The sequence below is a fragment of the Cynocephalus volans genome, chromosome 1, assembly GCF_027409185.1.
Source record: "Cynocephalus volans isolate mCynVol1 chromosome 1, mCynVol1.pri, whole genome shotgun sequence".
In the NCBI taxonomy this organism is placed as follows: Eukaryota; Metazoa; Chordata; class Mammalia; order Dermoptera; family Cynocephalidae; genus Cynocephalus; species Cynocephalus volans.
In genome coordinates this window covers 129,819,402-129,839,511 of record NC_084460.1, presented here as the reverse complement: position 1 = coordinate 129,839,511, position 20,110 = coordinate 129,819,402, and the positions used below count along the sequence as shown (strand labels likewise).

The window sequence follows — 20,110 nt, the reverse complement described above, 5'->3', positions numbered from 1 at the left end:
GTCTTAAATATAATAAAACATTTTTAAAAGATAAAACTCATTGAAGAAACCATCAGACATTACCTTCAGCCTTCAGAGTCTCAAAGGGCAATTCTTAACACATCTTTTTGAGTATCTGTAAAAAAGAATTATTTAAAATTAGAAATCTGCCAAGGAAGCAATTTGAATTTCCATACATCTCTATGACTAGTCATGTGAAGTAGGTAGCCGAGTTTGTGTATGCCAACTAATATCAACAGTTTTAAAAGGAAAAATAAAAGCTAACACATTCTGCAGATATGTATGTACAGTACAAGCACTCAGTAAAATGTAGCACAAATATACAATGTAAGCCACTGTGTATACATTTTTGAGAAAGATGGATAGCAGGATTTTTATTATAGTATTACTAGCAGCTTTCATAATTTATACTATAAAGGTATTTACATTTTTTTTTAAAAAAAAAATCTAATCCCAAGTAGTTTTTAACCCCTTTATTAGCTTATTCTTATTTACAGAGACTTTGCATAGATCTATGATGTAAGCACTGGTGAGTTAAGAAGTATACAAAGACACAGGTCCTGTCCTCAAAATAGTGGGTAAGGTTAGAGATTTTTCAAAAGCACAGATAATCCAAAAAATAAAAATTAAAATGAGTGGAAAGAAACAAAGGAGCAGAGCGTAACTTGTTCGGTATATCTTGAACTGGCCTATAGCATCTAATGGATTGACATGAGAACATGGCTTTATATTTATCTTAGCAGCAAAACTAATAGTAGGATTTGATCCAGGTTTGGAGGCAGGAATGACAAACAAATGGATGAGTCACTTTTAAATTCTTTCCCATCCAAATACATTTGACAGTACAGAATCAAAGCTGGAATTGGGAGCTGTATAGCAGGTAGGATGTGGAGGTGCCTTGAAAGCCAATTTGGTGAGTTTGATTATAAAAAGTTTTAACTAGAAACAACTCTTCCATTAAAAGTTGAGTTTGATATTATATGTCCTTGGAAAGTGATTTCTTTATATTTGCTATGAAATCTCAATGATGACCTTGATGTCATATTTACATAGAAATTCAGCCGTTCAAAGTCTCAAAAGCAGATTTACTAATGGAAATGCAATACATAAACCATAAGCTGATCCTATAAGCTAGTACATCTACAGTAAAAGACCCATTGACATTTTTTTAAAAGTCATTGGAATTTAATTGACTGGATCTTTAATATGCATACACAATGTTTTTGCAAAAGAAAAACAAAGAAGCAAACAACCACACCAGTAAACCAAAACAAACTTGAGTTTAATATTAATAGACAAATGGGGTCCTGAAAAGGAAAGTGATGGTCTTTTTATAGTCAGGGTGCATGAGCAATATCACACTTACTCTGCAACCACAAATTTTAGGAGAGGCTCTACAAATTAGAAGCTGTTAGGAGGAGTGAGATCAGAACCATTAATGATAGAGAAACAAACGATGATTAGAAACAGAAAAGAAAGAAATGTTCAGATTGTAGAGATAAAGTGGGAAAACACACCTCTGAGAAAATTAATTTGACCTTTACATTGTATATTATAAAACTAATTTTTATTTATTAGCTGTCTCCCCCACTAGAATAGAAGTACCACAAGGGTGGGCACTTTATCTTTTTCATTGTATCCCCTTTTCCACAAATAGTGCCTGCCAAATACTAGGAGATCAATGAATATTTACTGAATGAAAGAATGAACAGTCTGACCAAACCTAGGAAAAAAGCACTAAGTTTATATCTATTTGCACATAAAATAATTTAAAGAGATTACATCCTATATACTAAATTAAATTTGCACTTCTTCAACTCCAAACTCCTACAACTCATTGTTTATTCTTCTATTGAATATTCATTCAAGCAGGGGAAACAAACAATAAGCAAATAAATTGTTAAAACATAACGGCATGCTGGGAAAACAGAATAATTTATCAGGCCCCCTTGCCTTAGGGAGGGTTGGGGGTGGATCGGTGCATTCTTTGTAAGCAAATTGTTTGGGTGGAGTTAGGGTGCATGCGCAGTGCTGCCATCTTGGCTGGTGTCTACCTCAGGTGTCCGCCTGCCATGGCCATGCTTTCCAACCTACAGCTTCCAAGGACCTGTTTGCCAGTCACCTAGCTCATAGACCTGTGTATGAGTGGTCTGGTGACCCAGCCTGGCATGTGAGGGGTCTGGGGACCCAGCCTGGCGTGTGAAGGGTTTGTGACCCAATCTGAACAACAGGTTTGAGTGGTCCGTGAGCTCCAGGCCCAGCCCTAGCTCGACAATTGGCATCACAAACAGAATTACGGGCAAGTAAAAGAGCCCGACATGTCATATAATTAGTACTATGAGGCTAAACAAAACATGGTAACCACACTGAGAGTTACATGGGCTGATATTTTAAATAGATTTGGACAAGGAACCTTCTCAAAGGAGGTTATAAGAAAAAGAAACCTGAATGAAATGAGGGAGAGTCAAAATATATCTGAGGCATTATCTGGGCTGTTGTAGGATTAAAATGATATAACATACATTACCTTGTTTAGCACAATGGGTACCACACAGCAAAAGGTGCGCTTAATAATATTACTTTATTTCATTGTTATTATTTTTATAAACTGTGAATTTTTCCACTAGATTATAAATTTGTCAAAGGCATTTATTTTTATCTTCCATAAAGCTCCTTAAATAGTGCCCAGCAAAAGCTCAATAAACATTTACAGAATGAAAATAGGAAGACACAATTACCAGTTCACTAATTAGAAAAAGCAAACAGACTATATGAATAGGAAAAGTCACCACATTTCATATGTCTGAATCAACCTAACTGTGTTAAATCAATGTCACATAATTAATCTTTCCTAGATTTAAAAAAAAAAATTTACAAGGGAAAAATATATAAGTGGCTAGGACCAATAAGTTATGGATGACAAAAGATTAAGAAAGATTCAGAAAAAAAAATGAAGTTGTCATTTAGGCCACTAAAGTTAGGCCATGTTGACCATTTACATACTGTGTCTGATTCCATCAGATTAACACATTTTTCTAGTGCAAGGACTCTGAAACACAGGCACCTGATTCATTCATGTATTCTTAATGTAAGCACAGGGCTTGGTGTATAAAAAACATTCAAAAATTCTTTGTTGAACTGAATGGAACTAAAATTTTCTTTAACAGTTTTGATGTTTTAAAGTTAGCTCAAAACAACAAACCAGGAGATCAACAAACTCAAAAACTAAATTTCAACAGAAAACATATCAAGTGTTATGTCTTAATCCTGTAGCAAAGGAGCAGAGAACAAGAAAGGTTTTCACCAAAGACTGAAATACAAATGACAGTGTGATGTTGGCAGTGGAAGAGAGAGATCAGCAGAACAGACCAGGTGGACTCCAGTATGGGGTAAATATTACAAGTAGCATTTCCACAAACAGTGTTGAGATAATTGACTTATTATTGGAAAAAAAATTAGTTTTCTCTACTTCTTATCAGACACCAAATTATAAATCAGGTTGATATATGTGAATATAACAAGTAAAATAATCAAAGAGCTCTAAGAAAACATAGCTATAGAATTTTCTAAACTCCAAGATGGAAAGGCCTTTTTAGGCATATACACTGTGGTACACAGCATAAGCATAAAGATGTATGAATTTTGCTAATTAATTTTTTTAACTTTTTAGTCAAGAAATATCTTCAACAAAATTAAAAGGTCAACAACAAATACATTTTTAATGTGTATTATGTTCATAGGGTTAATTGCTTTTATCTACACATAAATAAATTTTTAAAATCCCATTTTTTAAAAAATGAGCAAAATACATGAATAGGCAATTTACAATAAAATTGTGAATTCTATTCTAAAATATAAAAAAGTTTTATAAACATAAAAATGTATAAAATAAGAAAATATGGAAATATAAAATATGAAAGAATATATAAAATAAGCTAAATAATTAAGCCAAAATAATAAGCTAAAATATGTAAAATAATATTAATCTGCAATAGAAATAAGAGAAATACAAATTAAAAACCTAAATATCCCATAATATTGAATTGGGTAAGTAAATTATATGTAATATAATATTGAGTGCTCATTAAACATGACAGGTGAAAATTTGTAATACATCAATAAGCTTTAAAAGCAGATAGTAAAATGGTAATAATAATAAGATATCAACTTTTCATAATTTGTATATATATAATTTAGTGGAAAAAACACAAACAAAACAAAGTGTTTTTCCCATACTTAACACAGCAACAACACAAAAGACTTCTGTGACCAAATGTGTGGGTTTTTACCCCACACACCAAACAATTCTCCAGTGTATACCAGTTGTGTGTCCTCCAATTGAATTCCAACACTATCTACCCGGAGATAGCATCAGATCTCACAGTTGAGGGCTCAGTCCCCAAGACTGCTCCTCACTTCCAATGCCAATCCCAAGCCCCAGGCTGTTTTACCTGTGCTTCTGATCAATCAATTGGCTATAAATCGGACTTCCCACAACTTCCTCCTTGGGTTTGCTAGAGCAGCTCACAGAACTCAGGTAAAACTTACATTTACTGGTTTATTATAAAGGATATTACAAAGGATTCAGATAAACAGATGCACAGGGTAAGGTACGGGGTAAGGAGCATGGAGCTTCCATGTGCTACCTGGGCATTCCATTCTCCAGGAACCTCCATGTATTCAGATAACTGGAAGCTCCCCAACCCCTGTGCTCTTGGGGTTTTATGCAGGCTTTATTACATAGGCATGATTGAAGCATGGGCAACCTTGCAGAAATGTGATTGGACAAAAAGTGTATGATCTACTTCTAACAGACTGAGTGAGGAAACCCAGCAAGGCCTGTTTGTTCAGATATTTCTTGGCCTCCCTGTGCAGTATTCCTTCCTCCCAGTTATGGGGCAGGACCCTTTCTGAATTTCTTTATAGCCAGCTCTAAGACAGAAAGGTGGGGGAAGATTAAAGCAGTTTCTATGGACTTTCTTGGGAAAAACCAAGGACAAAAGGCCAAACACTTCAACAAAATATATTAGTTATGAGCCAGGAACCATGGATGAAAACCTATATATATACATAATACATAATACATAAATATGGACTACATAAAATATTTGGTTATATGCGTATATAAATGTAGATCTATATGCACAGGAGTATGTGTGTGTATTAGAAAAAGCATGTATGTGACTTTTAAGAACCTTAATAAATTATTCCTTGAATTTATCTCAAGTATTAATATTAGGGCAGATTTTTTTCTTCTTAGGATTTCTTTCCAAATTTTCTACAATTAACACAAATTACTTTTTATAAACATAAAAAGCACTAAAACTAGACACCTAGTCTATGATTCAGTAAAAAAAACTGTTATATTACTAGACTTCCTGAATATTAAGAAAGCCAATTGAAAATGTCTATCTCTGGGCCGGCCCCGTGGCGCACTCGGGGAGAGTGCAGCGCTTGGGAGCACAGCTGTGCTCCCACCGCGGGTTCGGATCCTATATAGGAATGGCTGGTGCGCTCACTGGCTGAGCGCGGTGCAGGCGACAAGGGTTGCGATCCCCTTACTGGTCACAAAAAGACAAAAAAAAAAAAAAAAAGAAAGTGTCTATCTGTACTTATTCTTGGTGAAGACTTCCTTCATTAACTACATAGAATTTGTAAAAAGAGAGAAAAAGGAAATAAAAAAGGAAAGAAGGGCAGATGCAGAGAGGGAGGAAGGAAAGAGAACAAAAAATAAGTAGAAAAGAGAAAAATAAGAGTTGTAAAAACAAGCACAACAACCTGTAATTGTATATTACATTCCTAGCAGCCAAATTTGAACCAATTACATTTTTAATTAAGTTTTGCAAAGAAAGACACAGCCTGAATGTAGAAAACTTAAGAATTTTGAAGTTACATTTCATGTAGTAAGCATGCTATTATAAGAGAAAACAGATAAAATGTGCATCAATTTCAATTGCACTTTAGAGAGACAAACAAAATATGCCATGAGAATAAGTGAAACCACTCCAAATTAGTTTGGAAGAAGGAGTAGTATAAACCCCAAATAAGTAAAAGTTAAAAGTAAGTAAAATTTAATCAACTATAAAATCATGCTGTCCATTTCCACGTAAGAAATGTTTTCCAAGCCATAGGGTTTAATGTGCCATTCAAAGGTCACCTAAAATATATCAACTATGACTCCTGACTAGTTGTTTCAACTGGCATTATTTCTGTGGGGCATTCTCAATTGAGGACAACATGAACAGAAACTGCTAACAGCCATTTTCAATCAATAATTATAAAACAAGTCTTCTTCATTAAATAAAAAGTTAAATACAGGGTTTAATTGTATCTTATTAAAAAAATGGCAAATGAAAACCAATTTATGATCCTCAAAGAACATCAGAAAGAACCCATTCATTTACATGGCCAAGTGGACAAGATGCATTCTCTCTAAAGCAGAAAAAGGCTAATTTAGTTCTGATACATCCATAATGGTTTTTCCTAAGGTGAAGGTATTCATTCTGGCTTTGGATATTATTAGAGTTTTTTTTAAAGAGAAATCTGGTAAGTTCTATCGTAGACTTCTTTTTTTTTTTTTTTTTTAATTTTATTTTGTCGATATACAATGTGTTTGATTATTGTGGCCCATTACCGAAAACTCCCTCCCTACTCCCTCTCCTCCCTCCCACCCAACAATGTCCTTTCTGTTTGCTTGTTGTATCAACTTCGAGGAACTGTAGTTGTTATGTCTTCTTCCCCCCCACCCCCCGGGGGTTTTGGTTTGTGTGTGTGTGTGTGTGTGTGTGTGTGTGTGTGTGTGATTTTATTTATTTATTTTTAGCTCCCACCAATAAGTGAGAACATGTGGTATTTCTCTTTCTGTGCCTGACTTGTTTCACTTAATATAATTCTCTCAAGGTCCATCCATGTTGTTGCAAAGGTAGACTTCTTGAAGAATCCTTCATGAAAGGGGCCTGGCTAACCACCATACTAAAGCCATCTAAAATCATATCATATTCCATGAGCCAGAGCTCTAGGGCAACAACAAAAGACCATTTGCTTGACTCAATTATATTTGCTGTTAGGTATTTCAGTTAACCTTCCAAATAGAGAGAAAACGTTCAGAAAGATTATGTACAAAATACTGCTTTTAACCCTAAAATCCAATCAATTCATTTTTTCCCCTCACTTGTCCCTTTAAAAGTAACCCCATTCTTTCCCTTTATTATGTGCAACTTCACTCTGTATATTTTTATTTCCCAATAGCAGAATGCCTTAAATAAATTCTTAAAAACCAACAAACCAACAACAACAAAAAAATTAAAACTCAATGACTATGAAAAGTACAGTCTAACCTGCTTAATTACTAACAGGTAAACAGAATGCACTTCTGAATTATTTACCTAGTCCCTTTCAACTAAAAACTTTAAAATTTTTGAGCTTAGAATGTGTACCCTCTCCAAGGATCTATAAAACAATTGTTTTAAAATATTCTTTAAGCCATTTTAATAAAAGCAATTAAAAAACACCAAAAGTAAACGTGAACTTAAACATTTGCACAAGTTCATAAGAAATAGAATACATTTTTAAGACTTCAGAGGTCAGTAAAATTCCTTTCATTCTGACTTTCCCCTGTCCTCTTTCAGATACTTTATTCCACAATATATTTGGACAGAATGAGTAGAAATATTCAGGACTAAATTATATAAATGAGATTGATATAATAATGGTTTCGAAGCAAGCATTTATAGAATATTCTTAGTCTTAAGCATACCATAAGAAATACACAATTATGAAACTATGGAAAATATTAACAATTCTGAAACTGAAGGAAAAAAAAGAAAGAATAATCAGTAGTCAAAATCATTGTTTTCTCTGGATGAAGTACCAACTCAGCTAACGTACTGAGGAATAACTGCTGCTTGAGACAAGTAAACACTGATAACCTGGAATGCTGGTTAATTAAATTTTCTGGTAAGCTAATGGTTCATTAGGGGGTAAAAGTTTCTGTTTTGATCCTTTCTACTAGAATCTAAGACATACTAATAAATTTTTCTGCCTTGGTAAATAGGGTATCATAATTTTATCTTTATGAAAAATGTATATCGCCTTAGAGGATGGCTCCTAATCTTTTTGCGGGGGGCGGTTCATAAGGCTGTCTGGGAAGATAATAAAAACCAAGGATCTCTTTCTCTAGAAAAGTACAACACTCACAAAATTTTATACAGAATTTCCAGGAGTCCAGGGACTCTCATAAAAATCCCTTGCCTTCTAATATTACATAATTCTAAATTGTTATTGCACTGACTATACAGTGACCCCAGAACGTAATAAAGATGTTTGAAGTTGCTTTTTGAAGATACCCCTAATAATGAACTATTTTTTATGAGTTGTCTCCTTTCTTCTAAAAAAGGAGTGTAAAATAATTCTGGTTAATTTAGTCTTTGTTAAAGGTTAAATATGTCTCCTTTTAGGACAGTTGTACTACCAGTTCTTTGAGCTTTAAAACAAAATAGTACTGCTTTCAAATAATTCCATATTTTAGAAGTGGCAATAATTTTCTTCTTGTATTTTTGTAACTATCAGAGGAGGCAGGGTCAGAGAGAAAGCTACTTAATTTTCACCTTTACTTCTAAAGATTAACTGATACTAGCAAACACTTAAGCATTCCCTGTATTCAGGTTCTATTCTAAGTGCTTTCATGTATATTTACTTATTTTAACCTCACAAAAACTCTAGGAGGTAGGTAATATTTTATTGATGTGTAAACTGAGGCACAGAGCGATTAACTAACTTGGCAAAGGACACCCCTCTACTGAGTGGGAGAACAAGGATTTACACTCAGTCTGGCTGCAGAATCCACACTCCTGCAGGCCATATACTACACTTTCAGCTTGACTCTTTCATGAGCTGATGGGTTTTCTTGTGTGATTTTATATTTAATGCAAATCCACCTCTTCTCCACGATGCAAGAAACATTTACACTGTTTTGCCCAGACAAATTCACTTAGGGAATTGTGCATAAGTTGCTGACAAAACTGGCACCACCCGTGTGCAGCTGGCAGTTATATACAATTGTAAATTTCCCAGAGCCAGTGCCCCAGATGGAAAAATAAGACACTACTAGCTCAGTAAACGTGGAACCAAAAACATGAACGTGGTCATAAAAGCTGACCCCTCATTTCCTTTTTGAAAATAGTTCTGATAGGATAGAAAATTGAATGATTATATATTCTAAGGGCCAACCAAGACAACAGTATAAATGGACAATAATATCATAATAACGGTTCCTAAAGGTGGGATTGTCTGCTATTCCTAATTTGTCTGAAGAGAGATACAAACAAGACTATACAATTTTTACTTTTCCATCTTAAATTGTTTCTATGAAATAAAATATTAAAGTAAAATGCATACTTAGTGAGGGCAGACAAATTGCTTCAGTGGCCAAAGCTGCAGCAACATGAACATTATCTTGGCATATCCTTCTCACTGACAGATTGAGTGTTACCCCAGACAACAACCAATTTGTAGTGCAGGATTTGCTTTTAGTATACCAACCTTTATATATTCAGTAGTTCCAAGAAAAGCAAAGGCTGATAACAAAAAATAAATAAATAAATAAATAAATAAATAAATAAATAAATAAATAAATAAATAAATAAATAAATAAATAAATAAATAAATAAAATAAGCTCCATCCTTATAGTTTGTACAGACAAGGTTTTAGTTATAAATTCATCCTATTTAATTTTTACTGAATTACTCCCTACATATAAGTGTAAATGCATACAAGCAGGTACCAGTGAAACACAAATATAAAAGCAAAACAAAGTAGAATATTCAATGTCCTGAAAAATGGTTAAAGATCAGATATACAGGATAGAAGATATGGCACAAGGCAAACAGGAATACAGATGCAAGACAACATGAGGAAGAATCGTAATAACTGAGGCAGCTTTTCTACCTTAGACTCAGGGCCTTTTACAGAGAAATTCATCCCAATGCAGCCAAGTCAGGCTGGGAATGAGAACCTGTTTAAAATAGAAAGTATGCCTGAAATACAGTATCATCCTAAACTTCCGTTTATCTCTAAATCATCCTATACGCCAACCAAAATAAAACAAAATTTTGGAGATTGTCTGTTTATCACCTTATTCTATACTATAATGATTTCCAATCACTTACAATATGAAGTAGCACATGCTTGGTTCTTAAAGTCCTCCATAATCTGGTTCCATTACATATCCTCACTTCCAAATAATGCAGAAATTGTAGCCTCTAATCCAATCAGATAAGATTTTAAACAAACATACATTTATTCAGCAATCATTGCACCTACAATGTGTCATGCAGTATTCACACAGCTGAAATATTTTTTCACATATATCAGGCTTTTCCTAAGTCCTCAACATGTCCTTCATGATGTCTTTTCTATATTGTCTAGCATGACATACTCTTGTCTACTCTGTCAATTCCTATTAAATTTAGAGTGAACGAGAACTAATTTTAACTTGAGAAATGCCAGTTAGATAAATTAAATCATGATAGAGCACTCAGGAACTGGGCAGCATTGTTTCTCAAGACTGTTCTGGTCGCCTTGGTGAAGGGACATAGTGAAGGTAGAAAATGCTGATAAAAACTAGTAGTAAAACTCTCAAGTCTGTACCTGCACCTTATTGGCATCTGATCCAAGCAAACTGAAAAATGACAGAAGTTTGTATCAGGATAATTTTTGGCTTCAGACTAATATAAAAGGCTTCATTCTTTCAATTAAGACATAGACTTTTGCCAATCTGGTATATAAAATAGTTTAGCTGTAAAGTTATAGACTAAACATTGTTACTTTTAAGCCAAAATAATGCCAAAAGAGTTTAAATTCTGAGTAATTTGTTGAATTAGATTAATTGACTTTTCAATTATATGTTTTAAATGCTTAGTAATTTCCCATATCTATGTCATAGTCCTCCCATTGTTCTCTAGTTTCAAAAATGTATGTCTCTTTGCATAAACTCATGATTTTCAAGTTTCTCACCACTGCTTCAATTACCATTTCAGTAATACCTTTTTTTATATGACTATTTTCTTTGCTATATTATTGCCCCATTGACTCTCTTATCCAAAGTCAGTTTTCTCTCTGAATTTACCTTTTTATTTCTTCTTCCAAAAGGTGTTTTGATATAAAACACACTCCTTCCACTTCCTGGATATGTTAATTTTAAGATACCGTCCTTGCACATCACAGTCCAGTTCACCTCCCTACAACCTATTTTTCGTCTGTGAGGCTGGCACTGATGGCGATCATGGAATTTAGTATATTTCTTTTCAGTCATTGAGTCCAGCCCATTCCCGATCCTAGTATATTTTGTTAAAAATCAACTGCATTTCTTAAAAATCTATATTATTTTCTCAAATCCCCCCACCCAGTCTTCCTTGTACAAGACATTGCTTTCTTTAAAATATCCCTGCTCACTCACTTTCTGTGTAGAAGTGTCTGCTCTGTCAGTAAGCACAAAGCTGCCCAGACCCAGGCTATGACATTCCAAGTAAGGTTCTCCATGGTCTTGGGGCCAAAGAACCAAGTACTAATACCCAATTTCTCCCAAACTCTCACTATCTCAATGCTTCTTCCCTTCTTACTCTTCTTTTATTTCTATCCAGATATCTATGCATGGCCTTCTCTTTCTTTGAACAACAATTGATTCATATACAATCAATTCAATCACTCTCATTTTAGCTAAGATACCTACATTTCTGTTGAGCAAATACTGATCAATTGAATACATAAGAAAACATAGAAAGGGCTAATCTTATGCCTTGTTTACAGTAGCACTGTCACATAGACACAAAACATGGAGGATCCTAAATTAACACTAACACAAACACAAACACACATATACACGCACATACTTCTACACACAAACTGTTTTACTGGAATCTAGGCACACTGCATTTCTCTCTCTTCCTTTGTCAGGCCACACTTGTTTGGGGCTTTGGAACTTGTTCTTCCAGAAAGCTCTTCTCCCAGATAATTCCATGATGGCTTCCCCATCCCCTCATATAATTCTCAACTCAAATGGCACCTTGTTACTCTGTATCTCACTATTCATCCTATCTCACCCAAGCCATTCTTTATTCCATTATCCAGATTTCTTTTCTTCACAAGTTATTACTACGTGCAATTATTTTATTTATTTATAAATTCATTCATTGTCTATTTCCACACATTAGGGGTGCTATCTGTCTTTTCACTGCCAAATCACTGACTCCTACGGGTCATGCCTGGCACATAGTAAGCACTGAAATATCTGAATAATGAATAAATGACTACATAAAAATCTTCAGGAAATTAATATTCAAGCCCTAAATATTTATCAAACACCTACAATGGGCATGGTGATTGATTTTATTAGTTTAATCTTGGGCTGAGGAATGCTCTGCCCCTAATATATGTCCATATGATAGAAAGGTCCAAGATCAATTTGATGATAGTTATTTTGAAAGAGTTCTAAACAATAGATTACTACAGAATTAGTCCTAAAATGTCTTGACACATGAGTAACAACATTATTTTTCTCAGCCATTGTTCCCTCCACATTCCCTCATTCGTTCGACCATTGATATGTCACCATCTCCTCTTACGATGTCAAGGACAACAGTTGAATGGAACTGAATGAAAGCAGTGACAGTGACACATATCTTATTTTGGACCTTTACTGACAAAATAGATGGGTCAGTGCCTATGAAACATGGAAGATTTAGGGTGAGATTAAACCCTTACTGTACTAACATGTACAAATTCACTCCCTCTGCCCATGCCTAGACTTGACAAAATTCTAATGCTTCTCCAAATAATCAATCATTTAAACCAGAAATCAGCAAACTTTTCCTGTAAAAGGCCAAATAATATCTTAGACATTACAGGTCATACAGCTTGTCTCAACTATTCAACTCTGCCACTGTAGTCTGAAAACAGCCATATGCAATAATACATAAACAAATGAGCATGCTGTACTCTAATAAAATTTGTTTACAGAAACAGGGGATGAGACAGATTTGTTGACTCCCGATCTATATCCATCAGTGAAACCTACAGAATTTCTATATAGAGGGGACTTAACAACAAAATTTTATAAGAAGGGGTGCTAGCAGGACTTGTATTAGCTGCCTTTGTGAATTATACATGGTGCTTTTGTAAGAATTATGAGTATATGGGGATTGAGAGATTAGGGGGAACCTAAACCACTCACTCAGGTCACCCTTGTCACTGCCTCCTACTCCAACAATCAATTTAGGTGTGTTTTGACATAACATTATGGCCTTAAGTGATTCATTATCTTTCCACAAATATTCCATCCATCAGATTATTTATATCATAATTTTAAATTATTTTGAAAAGCTACAGCAAATACTTGGTTGAAGTTCAAAAATGCATTCCCTTTATTCATGCTAATTCTGCAATTCTAGTTTAAACAACTATTAATTTTGTCAGACATGACTTGTTTGTAATAAACATCTTATTCGTTGCTCATGATTCTTTTGTCTTGAAAATGTTTACTGATTTCTCTTTCAGTGTTTTATTGAGAATGCTGTCAGATACCCTGTAAGGCTATTTCAAGTTACGTTTGCATTACACCTATTCTAAGAATTATTTCTCCCTCAAAATCTTTTAGGTCTTCTAAATTTCCCAATTAGAATATACCTTTATATATCCAAAGTATACTAAATACCTCTTTATCTGTTCCTGGTTGATAGCTATTTTCAAAAGATATTTTGAACTCATTACATGCTTCGCAAAATTGTATTCCAACACAAAAATGACTACACAATTAAACTAAAACCTGGTAAAGATTCTAAATGATAGCACATTGATACACACTGTCATGAGATACATTATTTATTAATTAGTAACACTATCATTTTCTATTCTCCATTGTACAGTTGCTATAATAAACTGTACTGCCAATCAGCTTTCATTTAGGTATCAACCCTTCTATTCATGATAACCAATAAATTGTACTGTACATTTCTGACATCTAATTCTGCTTTGTCTGCTCTGGCTACATAAATCTCTAGAGTCTATGGAGTCAAAATATTTTTTTTTTAGCTTCGACTAGGATTCTGCAAATATGCAAAGCTATAACATCTAAATGAAAAGTTTACCATTAAGTTACATTAGCATGTCATACAACCATAATTTTTAAAACAAAATGAGAAAATACATAAAGATTTTAGATAACATTATAAAGTCTGCTTCAGTTAAATTCAGTATTCAATAAATGAAAACACTTGAGAATCCCAGTAAAAGTAAACCTTGAGATGGTTTAAAAATCCATTTTAAATAATTGGAACATTTAGGTAATTGTCTACAAAACAAGTATCAGGCTTTTTAAGGTCATAAAATGCTTGACCTTCCCAGGTGCGCAGAATGCAAAAAGCTTACCACTAAATGACACAATAGGGGTGAGATTGTTGAATCTATCTGAAAAATAACATTTTCAAAAGCTCCATAAAGTAACTGACTCATTAAAGAAATAATTGGAAAGATTCTTTCTCTTTCCTGATATAAAAGAGAATCACAAAACATTGCAATATTTGCAAAAGAGGATGAAGTGTTCATGTCTCAGTTGTGAGACTTGAATAGCTTTATTACCTATGCTCTTGCTATGTATTCAGCATATTGAAGAAAAATATTTCCAAAAGAATACAAGTTTGCTGATCTGGGTTCCTGTTATCACATGACAGAAGAGGAGCTTTCACACACGGTCAAGCTGACAGTCATTCACTTTGCACTGGGAGGAACCAATTTTTCTTTGTAGACATGGGTACAGCAAAAATCGTAAAGTGCCAAAAACTGAGTGTAAGTGCAAACCTCACAACTTCACTCAGGTATCAGCAAAAAGCACCAACCTAGCTATACGTAAAAGTCAGGTCCAGTGAGTTGAAGGGTAGGGCAGATTTGAATTGGAATAATTTATCTGCCTCTACTACATACAGTTCATTTACCTCACTGAAAAGAATTAAACCAACCTTGCCAAAGATTTGTCTTGTCTAGGTACAAGCTGTATTATCAATGCAATCTCACCCACTCCCCATCTTCTTCCTAGCTCTCTTCTTCTCCTACAGTATCTTTTACTTTGTAATAGTCTTTCTTTCCACCTAAACTCTTCAAATTCTCTCTCCTTTTCCTTTTCTCCCTCCCACTACACACACACACATGAATACACACACACACACACACACACACACACACACACACACACACACACATGAATACACACTGCATGATGCTGTTACCATAAGATGTTTCTTTTTAAAAATCACATATTAATATGACAGCATGGAAGTAAGTATGTCAACCACTGAAAAATTAAGGCAACATGACCCAATCAAGTGCTGAATACATTAATCACACATTCTGTGCATCTTCTATAAGGGAATTACCAGGCTATAAACAATCTTAAAGATTGACATAAATATCCTAATGAATCTACTAAAAGTAAAAACAGGCGGATTGAGCTGATGTAGCTGTACCTCCGTCTTTCTTTCCAAATACACAGATATTCAGGATAATTTTGTTAATTAAAAAGTGAACCAAGTTAGAATAAAAGATAGAAAGGGAAATCACTGGGGGTCAGGAAAGAAGAGAAAATGCAAAACTAGAGTAGATGGTGGGGCTGTAGCCTTGGTGCGCCCCAAGGGCATCATACCAACACATACCCAGATATTTGGCATGATGTATGGAATATTAACACCAATATGGGAACAACAGGCAGGGCCTGAAATCAATAGGGGGTGGAGCAGCAAGTGAGACTCACGCTTATTAGTGGTTGCCCCACCTCTAAGATATAGACTAGATGTAGACTTTTTTTCTTACATTAAGAAAGCTAGAGGTCTTCTTAGGACTCTGGGTGGAAAAACGTCACATGAAATATAAAATCCAGTTACATGCCATAGAAATCAGCATTTACAATATCCATTTGGGACAGAAAACCCAAGGCTAAAAATTAACAGAAAACCAATCAGGTTTGCCTTAGACAGGAGTGGACACAGATCTCAGGTCACAGGATAAAAGGAATTGCTAAATCATTTTGGAAGGAGCCACAGAACTCTCATAGAAAACAACATCCTTCAACTGAAAATGAGCTCACTATAATAACAGAAACTGATATTCTTTTTTTCATTAATTCAGCAACTATCTATTAAGTGCCTATTTTAGTCAGGCACTGTTTTAGACACTAAAAATACAGTAGTAAATAAAACATAGCTCCTGTTCTCAGCAAGTTCATATTCTAATAAGAGAGGCAATGAACACATAAATATAAAATATAATATCCATCATTAATAAATGTCATAAGTAAAAAGCAAGATACAGGAAGAGATGGAGAAGCAGATATTTAAATAAAGTGTTTATAGAAAGGCTACCTAAGAAGGTAAAATTTGAGCAGAACCCTGAACAAAGTAAGAGTGAGTCATGAAGCATAAGATACATCAATAGGAAAGAAAAAAAATTAGTAAAGATGCAGAAGATATAAACCATATCATTAATAATTTTGAACTAACTGATGTGTAAAAACTTTTCCCCTCAAAGATCGTACATTCTTCCCAAATAATTTGTAATATTTATAAAATTCAACAATTATTGATCTAAAAAGGAGGTCTCAACATATACCAACTAATTGGTATCACACAATGAGGTATCTGACCACAAAGCAATAAAATCAGAAACTAAGACAAAAAGATAGATTAAAAATCCCTATATATGTGGACATTAAAAAAATACATTCATAAATAATCCACGAGTCAAAGAAAAAAATCATAATGGAAATATTAAATATTTAAAACTGAACAACAATAAAGGCACTATTTATCAAAACCTGTGGGATGCAGCTAAAGTGATACTTAGTGGAAAATTTATGGCTTTAAATGCATGTATGAGATTTTTAAAAAATGTAAAGTTAATTAGGTAAGGATCTAACTTAGCAAGTTAAAAAATAATAGCAAAATAAAGCCAATTGAAGGAAAGAAACGATAAGGATTAGGACAAAAATTAATGACATAAGACAAACATATAATAGAGAGGATCGACAAAGTCAATTCATTTTTTAAGGAGACAAATAACATTTTAAGCCATATGAAATTTCCAGTATTAAATGTAATAATAAAACTTATGCAGATAAAAAAATTATTAAATAGTAAGTAGTAAAAGACTCACTAATTAAAAACTTCAAAAATGAAGTGAATGTATCTCTCTAAAGGTACAGGAGAGGTTTAAAATATAATAGGACAATATACTAAACAACTAAATGGCAATCAATTTAGAAACTCAAAAGAAATGGGCACGTTCTTAGAAAAGTGTAATATACCAAAACTTATATAATAAAAAACAGAAAACCTGAATAACTTTATAATAAATAACTGATGGAGGAAAAAAAAAACTCTTCCTACAAATTTACATCTCACATGGTTTAACAGGTGAATCCTGCCAAACATTTAAGGAATGGGTAATCCCAGCCTTATATAAACTATTACGGAAAGAAAAATAAATATCCTGAATTGTTTGATGCAGGCAAAGCCTTGATACTAAACTAGAGAGCATGAGAAAGGAGAAATATATGCCAATCTCACTCAAGAACATAGATGCCAAAATTCGAAATAAAATCAGAGGAAATCAAATAAAGCAATGTATGTGTATGTATATGTATACGTAAAAACATAAAAGCATAATGACTATAGAGAATTTATCCCAGGAATGTAATTATTATTGAACATAAATATATTAAGTAAAACACTATATTCAGAAATTAAATTAGAAAAACCACCATTCTCTCAATATAAGCAAAAGAAAAAAAAAATAAACACAAATAAAAGACATGCAGTTGCCTAAGATATGTGCAACATATATAACCATTGAAGCATTTATATACAGGATATTCAAATTACAATAAATCAATAATAAAAGATAAACATTATAATTTTTACAACTGCTGAGAGAATATAAACAAAAAATCAGAGGAAATAAAGCTTGATTAAACAATAAGAATGATGTTCACCCTTACTTAAAACAAAGAAATAAAGTTAAAGCAGAAAATACAAACACTATTACTTTGATCATTTCATCAAAAATTTAAAATTCTGTCAATATCTAAAATTGAAGTGGGTATGGAAAAAGGGAAACTCGGACACATTTATACATAGTTTTCCATTACTTGTAAACCTACAAATGTGCTTTCTCTAAACCCAGCAATTCAAATACAGAAGCTCTCCCACATGTATACAAGGAGATATTTACGAAGATGTTTACTGTAATACTGTACTGACTATAATAGAAAATTTTCAAAAAAAAAAAAGAAAGAAAAAGGAAGGAAGGAGAGAGAGAAAGAAAAAAAAAGAACAGAAGGAAAAAAGAAAGGAAAAAAGGATAAAGAAGAGCAAAGGGAAGGGGGGGGAAGGAGGAAAGTAAACATTTAAATGTCCATCAATAGGAAATGAATAAATTGTGGCTCAGTCACACAATGGACTAGTACATAGCACTATATATAGCAACTTAAACCCAGATCTGTATGTATCAACATGGATCTTTGAATGAATGTAATGTCAAATGAAACCAAAATATGTTGAAGAACGACCCAAAATTTCTCAGTTCACAGAGCCTTCAGTGCTTTTGTTTTGTTTTTCTCAAAGCCTGTAGTGTCTTAGTAATGTTTTCACAACAAACTTAGCCTCAAAAAAAATAAAAAAACCTAACAGATCCATCTATTAAGTACGTAGGTCTAAATAATTCAATAAGTATTTTTGTCCCAGTAATACGGCCATATAAAAATAACAAACAAATTGAAAAAATATTATTTTCATTTCATTCTTTTATAACCATCCTTAAGTTAATTATTACTGGGACGTGTGTACCTGTTGACACTGCACAACATCTCAAACCTTGAAATCAGATTGGACTCTGCCAATCTTATTTCCTGTTCCATACTAATTTTCATATAGTACCTGCTTTCAATGATAGCAACCACCAAAAATCCAGCTTCGCAATGACATGACATCATCAAGAGGAACGTACTGAAATCAAAATGTTGAAACAGTCAACTACTTAAAGGTAGTGTCTGACCTGGTGTCTAACAGATGTTGGATATTGCTATGTTTCTCTTTAAAATTTTAAATATCTTGTGGCACACTTGTGAGTTCACCGTGGCACTCTGGGCATGCCTTGGTACATAGATGGGAGACTGTGGCATTACAGTGAGATACAATTTATGTAAATTTTTAAGTATACAAAACTGCACCAAATGTTCATGGATACATGTGTGTGTATGCATGCTTATGAAATGAAATGAAAATATAAAAATAGTAAAAATATGGACTGAAAGCATACATATTAACTTCAGGAGAGTGGATACCTCTGGGGAAAAAGATGGAAATGTAAACAGAAGGGGACTTCAACTATTTCAGTAATGACCAATTTCTGTAAAAAAAAAGTCAAGCAAATATAGCAAATGCTACCATTTTTAAAATATGGGTTGTGGGTATTTGGTATTTATTATATTAATTCTGTGCTTTATTTTATTTTTGAAATAGTTCATAAAAGAAAATAAATGACAAGCATTGTGAGTTTTCAAAAGCTTTATATAGGCTGCTACTTTTAGCATGCCATTCTAAATCCCAGGACATCTGGTTACTGTTAGACCTGCTTTTCCACAGATTCCATTTAGAATCATTAAACTATCCACTGGGAGTAGTCTAACATTTAAAGGAAAAAAAATGCAGTGCAAAGATCTGTTTCCTAAGCTCCACCCTAAGTCACAAATGTTGCTTTTTTTCAGTAACTTTGAAAAAACTCTCACCAGGAATGAGATAAAAATATTTTCTATCCTCTTCCTTCAAAATATGCTTATATTCTCATTTTATTTATTGAAGATAATGACACGTTATGATAGAACATAACATTTATTTATTTAGTGCTATCACAAAACTCAGAAATGTCTGGCCCATTATAAGAAATATACCTATTCTCAACCTTAGCATTAGTCTATTTATTTTTTAGGATACTAGCAAAATCAGAAGTTCAACTGCAATGAATCTACTGATGTTTGATGGTATGTGAAGTGTACTTTAAGTTTGTATTAGT

The 20,110-nt window shown here is 33.4% G+C and overlaps 1 long non-coding RNA gene across 1 annotated transcript in view; it reads right to left on the bottom strand.

Moving 5' to 3' along the window:
• The window catches only part of LOC134371875 (uncharacterized), a 336,001-nt gene that overhangs the window by 159,267 nt on the left and 156,624 nt on the right, over positions 1-20,110 (bottom strand). The window contains exon 2 of the long non-coding RNA XR_010022882.1: positions 64-115. This is a non-coding gene — a long non-coding RNA (uncharacterized LOC134371875). The remainder of the gene's footprint in view (positions 1-63; positions 116-20,110) is intronic.